Raw genomic sequence first — 19,459 nt, 5'->3', positions numbered from 1 at the left:
GGGATCAAGGCCTCACTATCCAGAGGATGTGGTTAGTGCAGTTAGTGTAGCTTGTAGGGGTGTGCATTCGGATTGACCGCATTAGTAAAACGCAACTCATATTTTTTTTTTACTTAAAAAATTGATTCGACATAAACGATCGGATTTCCCACATATCGAACATAGATATGTTCGATATGTGGGAAATCGCGATTGTTGAGCCAAAATAAAAATTTAAACCCCCTCACCCTCCTTAATCCCCCCCCCAGACTTACCACAACTCCCTGGTGATCGAGCGAGGAGTGAGGACACCATTTCTGCAATCCTTGGCGAGAAGCATGTGACGTCCTTTTGGCCAGCTTGGGGGGGTCAGGAGGCCCCCCCAAGCTGGCCAAAAGTTCTTTTTGGGCCGAACGAGCCGTCCGGCGCGAACTTGCCGGGAATCACGTGACGCCGCGTCTGAGTGACGCGGCGCCACGTGATTCCCGGCAAGTTCGCGCCGGACGGCTCGTTCGGCCCAAAAAGAACTTTTGGCCAGCTTGAGGGGGTCAGGAGGCCCCCCCAAGCTGGCCAAAAGTTCTTTTTGGGCCGAACGAGCCGTCCGGCGCGAACTCGCCGGGAATCACGTGACGCCGCGTCACTCGACGTGCCACCGACGTCACATGCTTCTCGCCAAGGATTGCAGAAATGACGTCCTCACTCCTCGCTCGATCACCAGGGAGTTGTGGTAAGTCTGGGGGGGGGATTAAGGAGGGTGAGGGGGTTTAAATTTTTTTTTTGCACATATGTACATATACCCAACTCATTGGATTTTTTTTATGTCCATATTGGCCGCAAGTGGGACCCCCTTTCGGACATAAAAAATATGAACATAAAATTTTGCTCTGCACATCCCTAGTAGCTTGGTTCAAAAAAGGTTTGGATAAGTTCTTGGAGGAGAAGTCCATTCCCTGCTATTAATCAATTTTACTTAGGGAATAGCCACTGCTATTAATTGCATCAGTAGCATGGGATCTTCTTAGTGTTTGGGTAATTGCCAGGTTCTTGTGGCCTGGTTTTGGCCTCTGTTGGAAACAGGATGCTGGGCTTGATGGACCCTTGGTCTGACCCAGCATGGCAATTTCTTATGTTCTTATGTTCTTAAAAGAAGAGGGACGCCATAAAGGAGATAGGAATGAAGAAAGAAGGAAGACATGAACAGAGCTAGAGGCTACCAGCTAGTGAGTAAAAAACCCTCCTAGCTTTAAAATGGGAGCTGCCTTTGAAAATAGATCTCACACTTCTTGGCAGTGAAGATGGCCCGCGCCATTTTTAAAGATGGCGCCGACCGTCCATTGCTCCTACCATGTGACAGGGGCCGGCCAATGGCACCAATAGCCCTGTCACATGGTAAGGGCAAAGGGCCATTGGCGCCATTTTGATTAGTGGCAGCCAACGGCCTGAGAGCGGGAGATCGCTCCTGGGACACTCACTGGACCACCAGGTACTTTTTAAAAGTTTTTTGGGGGGTCGGGAGGGTGGGGGAGGCTAAAGGATGTGTTTTAAAGAGTCAGGGTTGGTTTAGGGGTTGTTTTTGTGTGTCATTTTTCCCACCCTCCCCCAAAATGATAAGAGAACCCCACGAACAATTTTGTGGGGTTTTCCTATCGGTTTCGGGGAGCCCCCAATTTCTGATGAGTTTGAAAATATCGTACGATATTTTCAATCGTCAGAAAAATGATTCACATCCCTAATGGTTTCAACAGACCTGCCGCTGTGAGTGATTCAAGTGTAAACAGGAGTGTTTAGAGAGCTTGGATACTCCCCAGTGGGAGGTGTCTTAGTTTGTAATACAATTCCTGTGCAAGGGAATCTTGAATCGTCTTCAGTTTACAGTTTAGAATATCTCACATTTTCAAAAAGGGGTGCTGCAGTAGGGTCTTACCCCTGGCATGGAGAGGACCAGGAGTAGGCCCATTCTTAACAGAAGTGTTCCTGTCCCTTGAAGAAAAAAAGTCTTGGTGTCCTGGAGGGATTCCTGAGAGTGGTGTGTGAAGACAAACCCTTAATATGACACCTCTCACTGGGGAGTGTCTAAGCTCTCTAAACACTCTTGCTTACACTGACATGATCACTCACAGAGGGCAATCTGTCCAGTGAGAGTGCTGCAGAGTTTGAATTACTAGGACTGAAAAAAAGGAATCACCCAGATGCTTCATCTGCTGTGAAATTTGGAAGGGAATTGGGGGAGAAATAAATAAGGAGAGTTGTATCCAGAACAGATACCAGGGGAGATCTCAGAGGATTCCTTCCCTAGACAGCTTACAAGCTACAAATGTGCAGCACTTGGCTAATGTAAGAGACTGAGTTATTTTTTCGTGCTTTTGACTTTATTTGCTGTTTTGATTTTGTTTGTCATCAGAAACTACTAGACATTTTTTTAATAGCTTTAGTGGTCAGTGCGGTGGTTTGACTGACTGTGATTAAACATGTGCAAAGTAGCCATAGAGAAGAAAGAAATATTCTAAGGGCCATGAAAAAGTGATTTTTTCCCCCCTGCATAAAGGACCCAGAAGACATAGCCCTTCCAGTGAGCTCCTCCACCTGTGCCCAGATCAGGGTAGGAGCTACATATGGTTAAAGAATGAGACCAGAATAAACAATTTGAACACTTTTATACTGCAGGCTAAATATTAAACCATGTTGATAAAATACCAAGATCATTAATGAAATAGACAAAACAAAGTTTTCGAAATCTAGGTAACAGCTTTAATTACTTAATATAAACATCCTGTTCCAAATGAAAGTTGCATTCCAAATGTTTTCTAGAACAGTGATTATATCATACAGGGCCAGTGCTTCCATTAAGGGCGTTTTGTTTGGTAAACCTATAGTATTTTGTACTGTTTATGCCCCAAACACTTATGATTATTTTTTCTTCTCTCAAATTGGCACCTTACTGTTGCCTTGCACTAACATACCGATTGTGTTGAGGAAAGATTTCAATTATGTGCACCCAAGGCATTTAGATTAATCTTTAGTGGTGGGGAGACCAGCTATGAAAACAAGGTGAGGTATAGGCTTTCTATGCAAAAATGTGGACTTGATCGACAGTTGGAGATTTTTACACCCATTAGAGTGGGAATACACACATCTCAAGGGCACACGATACACACTCGCATATAGATTACATTCTGATTAGTAGGAAGGCAAATACGTTGCTTTACCAAAGGGCAAAAAAAGGGACACTATATTTTAAATCTCAGCATTATCAATTTGGAAACAAGGTGGGTAGGCCTCTGGCTAATCTGGCAAAGAAGTGGGTGGGTACTAAATTTATATCAACAGTAAGAGATGCAGCAGGTGCTTTGGTACATTCAGGCAAGGAAGTCACCAGGGTATTTAATTAATATTATCAGACGCCATACACAGCTAACCCTGGGGATATGCATAATATCAAGGATTATTTACAATCCAGTGTTTTACCCAAGGTGTCAGTGGAGCAATTGGCCACATTAAATTGGCCCGTGCAGCTACAGATAATTTTGGATAATATTAAGGAAGGTAAATTATTGAAGACCCCAGGGCCCGATGGTTTCTCCTCTAAATTTTATAAATTAGCGGCCCAAAGAGTTGCATTTCTATTGGGGACTATGGGCCTCATTTTCAAAGCACTTTACCGCGTGCGATAAATTCGCGAATCGCGTTAACAGCTGTTAACGCGATTCGTGAATGCAAATTAGTCATTTGGTATTCAGGGGGCGGAGTTGGGGCGGAGCATATGTAAAGCGGGAACCTGTGTATCGTGTGCAGCAAAACAACCGCAGTGGTAGCGCGGCTGCTATCGCGGATTTACAACTTCGCGTTATGGACTGCGCTACGGGCCAGAAAAGGATTATGACCATGAGAGAGAGAGAGAGAGAGAGAGAGAGAGAGAGAGAGAGAGAGAGAGAGAGAGAGAGAGAGAGAGAGAGAGAGAGAGAGAGAGAGAGAGACTTACTATAGTGCCTATGCCCTACATAGGTATTTCAATCCCTATGGGAGGGCTACCTACTAACTCGGGGTGGGGATTAGGTATGAGCGTCGGGGGTTGGGGGCCACTTTTGCATTCCACATGAGACCTACGGACAGAACAGTGGTCTCTAGTGCAGATTTGCTGGCCGTCGGAGTGAGGACGCTCACTCCAAGAAGTGGTTTGGGCAACGTTCTCTCTACCTAGCTTGATGGACACTCTACCTGGGCAACAACATGCTAGGTGGAGAGAATGTAGGCCAAATCTCCGCTTGGAGTGAGCGTCCTCACTCCGACGGCCAGCAAATCTGCACTAGAGACCACTGTTCTGTCCGTAGGTCTCATGTGGAATGCAAAAGTGGCCCCCAACCCCTGACGCTGATACCTAATCCCCACCCCGAGTTAGTAGGTAGCCCTCCCATAGGGATTGAAATACCTATGTAGGGCATAGGCACTATAGTAAGTCTCTCTCTCTCTCTCTCTCTCTCTCTCTCTCTCTCTCTCTCTCTCTCTCTCTCTCTCTCTCTCTCTCCTGCTGCACACAATGTTTCCCCACTGCACAAAAGAAGCCTCATTTGCATTGGTAACACCCCCTAATGTGTTACCAATGCGATATTGGAAAATAAGGCCCTATGTTTGAGAAATGAATTGAATTGGAAACTTCCCATTAGCATCAAATAAAGCTGTGATCATGGTTTTTCCTAAAGGGGGTAGATGCCTGATGTTGCCCGATCACTTTGCTAAATTTTGATATCAAACTTCTAGCTAAAATCATGGCAAATTGCTTAGCTAGGGTGGTACCATTTTTGATTGGAGAAGATCAGGTTGGCTTTGTGCTTGGGAGACATAGTGTAACTAATGTCCACAAGATCATTGTGTCAATAGAGTGGAGCCGCAGACAGCAGATAATGTCCATGCTGCTGAGCCTTGATGCAGAAAAAACCTTTGATAGGATGGACTGGAATTTTATGTTTCAATCTCTCAGGCTTTTTGAATAGAGCAAATGTTTCTCCCAGCTGTCCAAGCATTATACAGTGACTCACAGGCTGTCATTCTTCTTAATGGCTATATTTTGGATAGTGTTCACTTGAGTAGGGGCACCAGACAGGGATATTCCTTATCCCCACTGTAACCCCCTACTTTGTCATATTCAGGGATATAAGGATATCCAAGGTATACAGGTAGGGGCAAATCCATTGTGGAATTTAAATTAGTATTTTTTGTGGATGACATGCTTCTCCATGTGGCAAATCCCAGGGTCCCTTTGAGAACACTAATAGATGAATTGACTCTGTATGGACAGTTAGCAAGCCTGAAATTAAACTTTGAAAAATCAGAAGCTTTGCAAGTTTCACAGCAAGTGACCCATTTATGGGATGGAGATTTTCCAATGAGGTGGGCACTAGAATCCTTTGGGTATTTGGGAATTATATTACTTAAAGACCCAAGGTTAATGTATAAACTAAATTTTCATAGTGTTGGGAATCACAAAAACTTTACTGAATAATTGGAAGGATTTTCCAATATCTTTAGCTGGTAGGATTACTTTTTCCAAATGATTATATTACCTAAGTGATTATATTTTTTCCAAACTTTACCATGCTAAGTCACTAGGAATGATGTGAGATAAGTGGGAAAATTACTGCGAGGATACTTGTGAAAAAATGGAAGACAGAGGATTGCGCTAAATAGATTGATGGGCAAATGGGATAAGAGAGGATTAGAATTGGCAGAATTAACACTATATAATCTTGCCTGAATCATAAGGCATGTGGCAGATTGGCTTTTAGAAACTCATTTTACACTTCTATAATTTTAGAGAAGCTATTTATTTATCCTATGAGCCCGTAATGTGATCTGCATTCTTCTTGGGCAACTCTATCAGATGATATCCGAGATAGCATTTTAGTCACACCTCTGATTCATACATGGATATATGTGTGCTCCATTCTTAAATTGAAATTCTCTATTTCTCAGTTCTTGCCTTTTAGAGGAAACTCATAATTCTTGCCATGTTTACAAAATCAGGTATTTACTATGGGAAGAGAGGAGTTTGCTGATGAAAGTGTAGTTGGTGGATGAAGGGGGCATATAAAATCCTTTAAAGAGTTACTTATGGAATTTGAATTAGATCGTAAGCATTATTTTTCTTATCTTCAAGCACGACACTATATACGTTCACTGGGGATTACGGACAGGACTCATGAAAACAGGTTTTTGTCTGAGCTATTTAATGTGGAAGACCCAGTCTGTCACACAATCTCCATGTACCGTAAATTATTGGGGAACAAGACCCAAGTGGGTTATGGGAAATTGGTTCAGGGATGGGCAAGGTAATTTGAATTCAATTTCACTAAAGAACAATATACACAATGTTTTAAGAGAGAGCGCTCGATTACATGCAACGCTGCATTCAGGGAAACACAGTACAAATGTTTGCTATGGTATTATATATCACAGAAGTTAGCTTGCATGATGCATCTTACTAATTCTGATTTAAAGTTTAAGGGATAGATTGCCAAAGGCCTGCACGTGTATCCATGTGCACGCGGTTCCCGGCAATTTTATAACATGCCCTGTCTACGTTAGCGCATCGCAGCATGTAGACTGGGCGAAATCATGGAAGAACTGGTGAAACTGGTCTTGGAGAGGATGTGCGCCCATTTTAAAATACCCTAACACACACAGTAGAAACCTGATTTATGCAGCTGGGCGCACACACACTTAAAATTGCATATACGTGTGCGCCTGCCCTGGCTATTTTATAACGTGGTGCGTGTTATAAAATGACCGCGTATCTGGGCTCACACTGATGCACATGCGTCAATGTGAACCCGCATGCCACTTTGAAAGTTACCACCCTGTTATCCTCCCTCCAGTTATTAAGTCAAATTGGATCATGTTATGATCCCAGTTGCCAAATGGCCCTAACCCTATTACTTTTCGCCCCAAATCCAGAGTTTCACTAAGCACTAGATTTAAAATTCCTCCCTCTTATTGGTTCCTTTGCCAGCTGCTCCAAGAAGTTGTTCCTGTACCAGCGGCTCATCATGAAATTTTATCTCCTTAGCATGTGCTGTTGTGATATTTACCCAATCAATACTGTTAGCATGTCATTGTTTATCTATTCATTTTGGCTAGGTGGATGATAGAACACGCCCACTACTACTCTATGCCCCTCTCATATGGATTTTCAATCCATAAAGATTCTACTGGACATTTTGATTCTTGCAGAAGCTTTATTTTATTTGACTCAATGTTCTCTTTAAAATATAGTGCCATCCTTCCACCAATTTGATCCATCCTACCATTGCAATATAAATTGTACCCTGGTATCACAGTTTCCCATTGGTTATCCTCCATCCACCAGGTTTGAGATGCCAATTATATCTGTCTTTTCATTCTGTGATATACATTCTAAATCTCCCTTCTTCTTTTTTAGACTTCTAGCATTTGTATATAGGCATGTCAAAGTATGTTTTTTGTTTGTATTAACAACCTACTTATCAGCTGACAGGGGTGATTTGGAATGTTTCCACTCTGTCTTTCCGCTCTTACTTAAGGGCATCTCACTGGCTACTTTAGCATTTCTTGAAACCTCTCTATCAGGATGCCCTAACTTACCTCTTTTGTTAGTGTTCTTCAAAGATATATCATGCTGGACCATGCACTCCTGATTGACTGTCTGTTTTCCCCTATCATGTAGTTCAGTGCTTCTCAACCAAGTCCTGGGGGCACACCGAGCCAGTCATATTTCAGAATATTCATAATGAATATGTATGAGATAGATTTGAATGCACTGCTTCCATTGTATGCAAATCTATATAATACATATTCATTATGCATATCCTGAAAACCTGACTGGCTAAGCATGCCCTGAGGACTGGCTTCAGAAGCACTGATCTAGTTTAAAAGTGACTGTATCTTCCCCTTTCACTTCCATGCCCTCCCCATCACATCCCACTACAATTCCCTCCCCACTCCCCATCAATTCTCTCTTTTTTGGTCAGCTCCTCCCGTAGCTGCTCTTCTTCAGCCAGTGATATTTATATTTAGTGCCAGCCCATTCCACCTGTTGAACCTCTTCTTTGGGCTCATGGGCTTGGGCTTCTCACCAGCATTCTCCGTTGATATCAGACCATTGTTCTTTACTCACTTGAGGGTTACGACAAGAGAACATCATTGGAGTTCCAGCAGGTAGGATTATTTTCTTGTGTTTTCAATAATGAATGAAAACCCCAATTTCCCCATTGGGTGTTTTACTGAGTTTTTTTTATTAGTTTTAACCAAAAATCAGAAATCCTCACTAAAGTATACAAGAGAAGTTATTTTTGTGTTACATGAAAACTGAGCATTAGTTTGAGGCATTGCCTTTTAAAATATTTCCAGGAAAGGAGTGAAGCCCATGAATTGTTGGCTAGTCTATAAGACTGTTAAAGACATTTTAGGAGCATTGCTATATTTATTTATTCTGTTTTATATACCGATGTATAGTTTTTCAACCTTCACAATGGTTTACATTTGTAAAAATTTAAAAATGAACAGACAAGATACTTAAATCAAATTATACAAATTAAAATACAATTTGGTCTTAAAATAAAACTGAAATAAAAAATTAATTAGTTCATAAATAAAATCACTTACAATAAATGGATTAAAATGAAATTTAAAAAATTAATTAAAATAAAAATAAAATCATTTGCTCAATTCTATATCAAATGCTTGATTAAAAAGCCACATTTTTAGTGCCTTTCTAAACAGCTTCATATCTCTTTGTAGCCTCAATTCAGGTGGCATAGAGTTCCACAGTTTTGGGCCCGCCAATGAGACAGCTCTTTCTCTGACAGTAGTTAGCTTGGCATTTGCCACGGAAGGAACAATAAGAAATCCTTTATTAGCGGAACGTAAATTAATCAATTTGTTCAGCATAAATTGCTTTATGAATCAGAGTGTTTTATATTTGACTCTTGCATAAATTGGCAGCCAATGTAGTGCTACTAGCACAGGAGTAAATAGGACTTGATTTAGGGGGCTCCAAAGGATGTCATAGTTACAGTTTTATATGACTTTTATGTACATGAGAATTTATTTCACATTGTAACAATTATTACAAATTGCCTCAAGCTAGTGGTAGTGGCAATACATTAAATATAAACACAGAGAGGCAGATTTTAAAAGCCCTATGCGCGTAAATCCGGCTGGATTTACATGCGCAGGGGGGTTACGTGCTCCGAGCCTATTTTGCATAGGCCCGGCGACGTGCGCAAGCCCCGTGACACGCGTATGTCCTGGGGCTTTGAAAAAGGGGCGGAGGTGGGGGCAGTCTGGGGGCGGGACCAAGGCCTCCAGCACAGCGTCTGTGCCAGGGGATTGCGCGCCGGCAGCTGGCCGGCGCGTGCAAGTTATGCCTGCCAGAGGCAGGCGTAAATAACAAAATAAAGGTAGGGGGGGATTTAGGTAGGGCTGGGGGGCCGGGTTAGATAGGGGAAGGGAGGGGAAGGTGGGGGAGAGTGTAAGGAAAGTTCCCTCCAAGGCCGCTTTAATTTCGGAGCGGCCTCGGAGGGAACGGGGAAAGCCATCAAGGCTCCCCTAGGACTCGGCATGCGCAAGGTGCACCAGTGTGCATTCCCTTGCGCGCGCCGACCCCGTATTTTATAACATGCGCGTGGCTGCCCGTGCATGTTATAAAATCGGACGTAGCTATTAAAATCTGGCCCAGAGAAAGAACAAATGCCTTGGAATCAGGCAGTCATGGCTCAAATCTAGCGTCTTTCACTGACACTTCTTGCAACCTGGAGCAAGTCATTTCATCGCCCATTGCCTCAGATGTCAACAGACTAGAAGCTCTTTGGGACAGGGACTTATGCCTCTATGTAATTTGTTGAAGAAGACTTGGAGGTGAAAGTTGAAGCAACTATCTCAGTTTTAGGAAGAAGATGAAGGCTTGGCTCTTTCCACTGCAATAAGGGTCTCATTATCTGGCTACTTTTTGACAGAATAGGATTTTGTTAGATAGGCTGCAGTGGAGTTTTATTTTAATAAGGTTTTTACTGGGAATGGTTGTTACATTGATTGTAATTATATTTGTGCTTGTATTTGTTAACCAGTCTGTACAGCAATAAAGAAAGAAAAAAAGACAGAAAAAGAAAGAAATACAAATAAAGAAATACCTACGCTTATAAAATTTAATTATTATAGAGTCTTAAAAGATACTTTTATAATTTTTAAAATCAAGAACAAAATAAATTATGGGCTGTGTAAAATTAAACAAATCTGAACATGCTCAAATAAAGATTCAAATTATTAATTCTTTACCCATTAAACATAATAAAAAAAAGATATTACACTTGAACTTCATAAAATGAAAAGTGAACACTTAGGGCACATTATATTTTCTGCCTACATGGCAATGCTTAGTTCATCTGGCCTTAAATGCTGTTCATAAACAATATATGCAATTCACTGATTATTCATAGAGAGGTGAATTTTAAAAACCCAACGCATGCACTAATTAGGGGATATGCAAAGAAAACGGATTTGTGCACACCGAGCAGATTTTAAAAGCCGCTGAGATATACGCACATCTTGAACGTTTTCAAAAAGAGGTGGGACATAGATGTGGTCTGGGCGGGGCATGGACATTTCAGGGAGTGAACCTAAAATGTGCACATAAATACTGATGCAACCTGGTGAGTGCCGAGGCCCTCTATCACTTAACTTTACTTCTGCTATGGATGCCATGTAAGTTAAAATTTAAAGAAAGCTTAGCAGATCTGCAGGGTTTTAAGGGTCAGTGCTAACTAGTGGGAGTAAAGGCTATCAAAACCAGGGAATGGGTTGGAGGACCTCTGTCTTAACTGGATGAACTGGGGACGAGCTGGCAAAACTATGATTGGCTTCAGAGCATGCCCCCCCTTTTTATTTTTTAAATCCCCTGATTTATATGGTGGAAGCAGGATTTGTGTGAACATGCCCGTGCCCACAATCTGGTGTACGACCAGGCAATTTTATAACGTATGCGCATAGGAGCATGTATATTATATACTGAATGTGCTACCTTGGCAAGGGCCGATGTATGTGCTCAAATGTGCATGGGCTCTTTTGAAAGTTAACATCAGAGGCTAACTAAGCAAACATATACCAAGCAGACATTAAGGCCCTTGTTCACTTGTATATGTCTGTGCAGAGATCTATGATAGTATTTTATAACACATGCATATCAGGTATGCAAATTTTATAAAACATACACAATTATACCCTACAATATACATGCCAATGCATACTTATGAGTCAATACAGGCAATGCATGGAGAGCAAGTATTTCAATTTATTGAACGTGTGTATTTTTCTTACTGATTATAAAAATTGTGCGCATATATTTTACATGCAAAAATAAAGCAGGACCTGTTTGCGTGAAACCAGAATTATATTATAAAACATATGTGCAAACTTGAAATTCCCAGTTTTCCAATTAATCCACCAGTTCACCCAGTCTTTCTCCAGGTCATCGAGACCCAGCTGATTCTTCAGCCTGAATTCCCTCCCCCCTCCCCCTCCCTCAGTTTACCCAGACCTCCCATCCAGCCAATAATACACAATAAAGAAATCTGATATCAATTATGCAAGATAATTAGCAGGCATAAAATTACACAAGTAAGGTGTCAAATGTGTCTAAGTCTCTTATAAAAACAGCCACTAGCGTGCTGTACTTATTGGCTTCACCCCAGAGCACACCTAGACTATCCCTTTTTCTTTAAAAATTCACCCCTAAAGATTATTTTACAAAGGCATAGAATGAAATAAAGTCCTTTTTAAATAAGACTAAATTATTTCTATAGAGAATCTTAATACAACATTTGAAGTTTCTTTCTGAAAAACTAAACAAATGAAAAATCTCTTTTCCTCCACATCTCTAATTATTACTTAAGACGTCCCACTCCATTGTTTATGATTTCATTAAATTTAAAATTATGCAAATATTTAACATTTCTTTATGGTAATTCTTCTGCTAAATTCACAGTGTGACCCAGCTTTAAAAAGTGCATATTTTTAATTTGCTTTAATTAAACACAAAACAAGCTGTGGATTTGAAAGAACTATTGTTCATGGCTTTTCATGCATGCTAGATAAAGATACAGCTGTAGGAATTATTCCCATTGTTTGGATTTAAAATAGCTTCAGAAAATAGCATCTTACTCAATATTCCCAAATAGAAATATGAAAGCAAGACACTGCATGTGATCATTTTTGTTGACACAAATGCAAATCTCTGAATTCTCTTAATTCTGACAATAAATTAAAGGATGTGTTTTTACATGATAAGGCTGGATACCCTTAATAGCAACAACTATAAATGCTTAATTCACTCAAATTTTGGACATAGAAAAATGTACAGAGATATATTTAGCAAGTTTGGCAAATAAAAATAGACATTCAAACATTTAAAAATACCAGCGCAGAACTCCTGAGTATCTATGAAAAAAAAAAGTATAAACTTGATGTTGAGATGTAGATTGGCTCTCCTTTCTGACATCATCATCTTCACTACAATATGCATGAACCTCCTTTTACACATATGCACAGTGGCTCCTCTATCAAACAATATTTGGAACTCAGTAGAGGAAGCCTTCTGAGCATGTTCCTACCATGTTAGCTTGAACAAAGGGCAAGAAGTTGAAATCATTTGCCCACACTTCAGCAACACCATTGCTTCATTTAAATATGCTCATACATACCCTAATTCATTGTACTCAACTGGGCAAAAAGAGATTTTTTTAAATTTGTATAGACCACGTCTCTGGCTTGAAACAAGCTGCCTAAAGTGATTTACAAGATAACATAAAAATAAATATTATTTAAACTTCATATACCCCTTGCAATCCAACTGGATACAAGCAGTTCACAATAAAAAAAATATATAAACATCCATAAAAAATAAAACAAACAAGAAAACAAATACAACCAACCTACATATGAACCAGTAGGAGAACATCAACCTGGTGTAGCAGGAAGTGATCCTGTAGCAAGGTCCTGCTCTCCAGGTGATGTAATATCCTCTCACACTGAGGACAAGTCTTCCAGGGCTACTGCCCAGGAGGGAGGGGTTAGGCCGGCCGTCATAGTTGGTGATTCAATTATTAGAAATGTAGATAGCAGGGTGGCTGATGGACGTGAGGACCGCCTGGTAACTTGCCTGCCTGGTGCAAAGGTGTCACCTAGATAGGATTATAGACAGTGCTGGTGAGGAGCCAGCTGTCGTGGTACATATGGGCACCAACAACATAGGAAAATTGGGAGAGAGGTTATGGAAACCAAATTTAGGATTTTAGGTAGAAAGCTGAAATCCAGAACCTCTAGGGTGGCATTCTCTGAACTGCTTCCTGTTCACGTGCAGGTCCCCAGAGGCAGGCAGAGCTCCAGAGTTTCAATGCGTGGATGAGACGATGGTGCAGGGAAGAGGGATTCAGTTTTGTAAGGAACTGGGGAAACGTTTGGGGAAGGGGGAGACTTTTCCGAAAGGATGGGCTCCACCTTAACCAGAGTGGAACCAAGCTGCTGGCACTAACTTTCAAAAAGGAAATAGAGCAGCTTTTAAACTAGAACAAGGGGGAAAGCCGACAGTCACTCAGCAGTGCATGGTTTGGAGAAATGTATTCTTGAAGGATACTAATGAAAAAGGAGAGTTAGGGCATCCCAACAGAGAGGTTTCAATAAAAGCAAACTTAGTCCATGTGCCCATATGTAAAAAATCACTGAAGCTAATGATTTCCAAATTATCTCTAACAACTGAAAAACAGGTTGTTAATACAAACAAAAAACACACTTTGAAATGTCTGTATGCCAATGCCAGAAGTGTAAGAAGTAAGATGGGAGAGTTAGAGTGTATAGAAGTAAATGATGAGATTGACATAATTGGCATCACAAAGACTTGGTGGAAGGAGGATAACCAATGGGACAGTGCTATATCAGGGTACAAATTATATCGCAATGATAGGGAAGATCAACTTGGTGGGGGTGTGGCACTTTATGTCTGGGAGGGTACAGAGTCCAACAGGATAAAGATCATACAAGAGACTAAATGCTCAGTAGAATCTATATGGGTAGAAATCCCATGTGTGTTGGGTAAGAGTATAGTGATAGGAGTATGCTATCGTCCATCTGGACAAAATGGTCAGACAGATGATAAAATGCTAAGAGAAATCAGGGAAGCTAACCAATTTGGCAGTGCAATAATAATGGGAGATTTCAATTACCCCAGTATTGACTGGGTAAATGTAACATCAGAACTTGCTAGAGACATAAAGTTCCTGGATGTAATAAATGACTGTTTCATGGAGCAATTGGTTCAGGAACCAACAAGAGAGGGAGCTATTTTAGATTTAATTCTTAGTGGAAAGCAGGATTTGGTGAGAGAGGTAACGGTGGTGGGGCCACTTGGCAATAGTGATCATAACATGATCAAATTTAAACTAATAACTGGAAGGGGGACAATACATTAATCTACAGCTCTAACACTAAACTTTCAAAAGGGAAACTTTGATAAAATGAGGAAAATAGTTAGAAAAAAACCTGAAAGGTACAGCTGCAAAGGTTAAAAGTGTTCAACAGGCATGGACATTGTTTAAAAACACAATCTTAGAGGTGCAGTCCAGATGTATTCCATGCATTAAGTAAGGTGGAAGGAAGGCAAAACGATTACCGTCATGGTTAAAAGGTGAGGTGAAAGAGGCTATTTTACCAAAAACACATCCTTCAAAAATTGGAAGAAGGATCCATCTGAAGAAAATAGGATAAAACATAAGCATTGTCAAGTTAAGTGTAAAACATTGATAAGACAGGCGAAGAGAGAATTTGAAATGAAGTTGGCCATAGAGGCAAAATCTCATAATAAAATTTTTTAAAAATATATCCAAAGCAAGAAACCTGTGAGGGAGTCGATTGGACTGTTAGATGACCAAGGGGGTTAAAGGGGTTCTTAGGGAAGATAAGGCCATTGCAGAAAGACTAAATTAATTCTTTGCTTCCATGTTTACTAATGAGGATGTTGGGGAGATACCAGTTCTGGAGATGGTTTTCAAGGATGATGAGTCAGATGAACTGAACCAAATCACTGTGAACTGGGAAGATGTAGTAGGCCAGATTGACAAACTAAAGCGTAGCAAATCACCTGAACTAGATGATATGCATCCTAGGGTACTGAAGGAACTAAAATATGAAATTTCTGATCTATTAGTTAAAATTTGTAACCTATCATTAAAATCATCCATTGTACCTGAAGACTGGAGGGTGTCCAATGTAACCCCAATATTTAAAAAGGGCTCCAGGGGTGATCTGGGTAACTATAGACCAGTGAGCCTGGCTTCATTGCTGGGAAAAATAGTGGAAACTATTCTAAAGACCAAAATCGTAGAGCATATAGAAAGATATGGTTTAATGGAACACAGTCAACATGGATTTAATCAAGGGAAGTCTTGCCTTACAAATCTGCTTCAATTTTTTGAAGGGGTTAATAAACATGTGGATAAAGGTGAACTGGCAGATGTAGGGCCGGATTTTAAGAGGTACGCATGGGCATACATTTGTGTGCGCAACCCGGCGTGCACAAATGTACACCCAACTTTATAACATGTGGAGTGTCTCAGGGATCTGTACTTGGACCGGTGCTTTTCAATATATATATACCGTATTTTTCGCTCCATAAGACGCACTTTTTTTCCCCCAAAGGTGGGGGGAAAATGTATGTGCGTCTTATGGAGCGAATATAAAAAAAAAACCAAACAAAAATCTAACAAACACCACCCCCCCCCCGACTCCCCCAAGACCTGCCGACTTAATTTCCTACAACCCCCCCCCCCCAAGACCTGACAAATTAATTTCCTGCAACCCCCCACCCTCCTGACCCCCCCAAGACCTGCCAAACGTCCCTGGTGGTCCAGCGGGGGTCCGGGAATGATCTCCTGGGCGTGGGCCATCGGCTGCCAGTAAACAAAATGGCGCCGACGGCCCTATGCCCTCACTATGTCACTGAGACCGACCGCTGCTATTGGTCGGTCTCAGTGACATAGTGAGGGCATAGGGCCGTCGGCGCCATTTTGTTACTGGCAGCTGACGGCCCTATGCCCTCACTATGTCACTGAGACCGACCAATAGCAGCGGTCGGTCTCAGTGACATAGTGAGGGCATAGGGCCGTCGGCTGCCAGTAAACAAAATGGCGCCGACGGCCCTATGCCCTCACTATGTCACTGAGACCGACCAATAGCAGCGGTCGGTCTCAGTGACATAGTGAGGGCATAGGGCCGTCGGCGCCATTTTGTTTACTGGCAGCCGACGGCTCACGCCCAGGAGATCGTTCCCGGACCGCTCCTGGACCCCCGCTGGACCACCAGGGACGTTTGGCAGGTCTTGGGGGGGTCAGGAGGGTGGGGGGTTGCAGGAAATTAATTCGGCAGGTCTTGGGGGGGTCAGGGGGTGGAGGTTGTTAATTTAAAGGGTTAGGATGGGGGGGTTTGGGGGTTCCCACAGAAAGAAAAATATTCTGATCTGGGGAGTGGACCGAAATGGCCCTCCCCAGACCCGAAAACAAAATGGGGAGAAAAAAAAAAACCTATGCACTCCCCTAATTTGCTCCATAAGACGCCCAGACGCAGAGCCGGTTTAGCACAATTTTTTTTTTTTAAAATTTTCCCCCTCTGAATCCTAGGTGCGTCTTATGGTCAGGTGCGTCTTATGGAGCGAAAAATACGGTATATAATGATCTGGAAAGGAATACGACAAGTGAGGTTATCAAATTTGTGGATGATACAAAATTATTCAGAGTAGTTAAATCACAAGCGGATTGTGATACATTACAGGAAGAACTTGCAAGACTGGAAGATTGGGCATCCAAATTGCAGATTAAATTTAATGTGGACAAGTGCAAGGTGTTGCATATAGGGAAAAATAATCCTTGCTGTAGTTACACGATGTTAGGTTCCATATTATAACTACCACCCAGGAAAAAGATCTAGGCATCATAGTGGATAATACTTTAAAATCGTCAGCTCTATGTGTGCTGCAGTGGTCAAAAAAGCAAACAGAATGTTAGGAATTATTGGGAAGGGAATGGTTAATAAAACAGAAAATGTCATAATGCCTCTGTATCACTTCATGGTGAGACCGCACCTTGAATACTGTGTACAACTCTGGTCGCCGCATCTCAAAAAAGATATAGTTGCGATGGAGAAGGTACAGAGAAGGGCAACCAAAATGATAAAAGGGATGGAACAGATTCCCTATGAGGAAAGGCTGAAGAGGTTAGGGCTGTTCAGCTTGGAGAAGAGACGGCTGAGGGGGGATATAATAGAGGTCTTTAGGATCATGAGAGATCTTGAACAAGTAGATGTGAATTGGTTATTTACACTTCCGGCTAATAGAAAGACTAGGGGGCTTTCCATGACATTAGCAAGTAGCACATTTAAGACTAATCGGAGAAAATTCTTTTTACTCAACACACAATTAAGTTCTGGAATTTGTTGCCAGAGGATGTGGTTACTGCAGTTAGTGTAGCTGGGTTCAAAAAAGGTTTGGATATGTTCTTGGAGGAGAAGTCCATTAACTGCTACTAATCAAGTTTACTTAGGGGCAGATCTTAAAACCTGCACGCGGGTGCAGATTTGTTCGCACAAGCCGGCGCGAACAAATCTATGCCCGATTTTATAACATGCGTGCGCAGCCGCGCGCATGTTACAAAATCCAGGGTCAGCGCGCGCAAGGGGGTGCACAATTGTGTAACTTGCATGCGCCGAGCTGCGCAGCCTGCCTCCGTTCCCTCCGAGGACACTATGAAATCAGAGCGGCCTCGGAGGGAACTTTCCTTCTGCCCCCGCACCTTCCCCTGCCTTTCCCTACCTAACCCGCCCCCCAGTCCTACCTGGAACCCCCCCTTACCTTTGTTGAAGAATTTACGCCTGCCTCCTGGCAGGCGTAACTTAAGCGCGCTGGCCAATGGCCAGCCTGCGATCCCGGGCACAGCGGCCCCTCCCCTTTTTGCAAGCTCTGGGACATACGTGATTCCCGGGGCTTGCGCGCACCGCCGAGCCTATGCAAAATAGGCTCGGCGCGCGCAGGGTTTTTTTTTAAGGGTTACACACGTAACCCTTTTAAAATCTGCCCCTTAGGGAATAGCCACTGCTATTAATTGCATCAGTAGTATGGGATCTTCTTGGTGTTTGGGTAATTGCCAGGTTCTTGTGGCCTGGTTTGGCCTCTGTTGGCAACAGGATGCTGGGCTTAATGGACCCTTGGTCTGACCCAACATGGCAATTTCCTATGTTCTTATGTTCATATAAATTAGCACCAGCTCCTCCTCCTTGTAATCTTTCCCTACATAATATATACATCCAGTCCCCACAATAGCTCCACCTAAAAAAAACAAAAAAAAAGAACTTTTCCAGATACCCATCATTTTGGAGCCCTCTCCCACACACACACTTGTCCCTTCATCGTAACCATCCTTTACTCTTGATGGAAAAGAACTATCCTGAGTAAACAGACATTAAATACAATTGTATGAGTTAAATTTTTTCACCTATTTTTTATCTCTCAAGACCTGAATACTTTCCACTATCTGGCTCTGGTGAGAAAAATGCTTTTGGATAAACTGAGCCCTTGGGTAATATGTCATTTTCTAGAATTTCATAAAGTATAAGAATCAGGGTTAGTTTTAAAATACTTTACATTTCTGTGTGCTGTGATATGTAAGTTAAAAGATATATTAACAAGTTGCTGAACAGACACTAGATATGTTCTGCAAAGTATGTAGAGAGAATTAGGATAGGAGTATGTCCTTAAAATATTAACAGACACAATATTCAAACTTCTGGTATCTCTCATTAAAAAAAATGTATAATGAAAAAAATTATTAATTTCAAGAAATTAGAGAAGGAAAATAAAACATTCTACCCTTTTTTAGAATGTTTCCTGGATCATTAATTTCAAACATTATGATTTTCATTATGCAGGAAAGTGCAGACTGTTCTTTTTGATGAGAACAGAAATATAACAGATTTAACTTAAGAAAATAAGTGTGGAATCTAGACTGGTTTTGTAATTTTGAGGAAAAAAAATAAATCCTTTTGTTTCTGGCTTTGTACCTATTGAGGGGGAGGGGGGTAGCTGATTAATTGCCATAAGACCATTGAGCTGAAGTAGGGCAAAGTCTTTTTATCTAAGGGTATTCTTGCATTCAGAAGGCTTCCAAAATAACTAAGTACGTTATTTTGCTGTTTAAATTATCTTAGAGCCAAATACAGGAATTGTGTGCCTTTGGTTTTTTTTGAAAGGAGGGGGGGGAGATTTAACTTAAGAAAAAAGTGTGGAATATAGACTGTTTTTGTAGTTTTGTAAAAGTAAGTAAAACTTCCCCTAACTTTCAGTGGTTTCAATAAATTCACAATAACTGCATCTCAAGAAATATTTTGTTCACTGATAATTTCAACTGTTACTTTTCCT

The 19,459-nt window shown here is 41.5% G+C and overlaps 1 protein-coding gene across 3 annotated transcripts in view; it reads right to left on the bottom strand.

Moving 5' to 3' along the window:
• NRCAM (neuronal cell adhesion molecule) overlaps positions 1-19,459 on the bottom strand; it is a 515,870-nt gene that overhangs the window by 423,761 nt on the left and 72,650 nt on the right. The gene's annotated exons all lie outside the window — the stretch shown is intronic.

The sequence above is a fragment of the Rhinatrema bivittatum genome, chromosome 9 (assembly GCF_901001135.1).
Source record: "Rhinatrema bivittatum chromosome 9, aRhiBiv1.1, whole genome shotgun sequence".
NCBI classification, from domain to species: Eukaryota; Metazoa; Chordata; class Amphibia; order Gymnophiona; family Rhinatrematidae; genus Rhinatrema; species Rhinatrema bivittatum.
The sequence above is the reverse complement of the archived record's forward strand: the minus strand, read 5'-3'. Positions and strand labels throughout refer to the sequence as shown.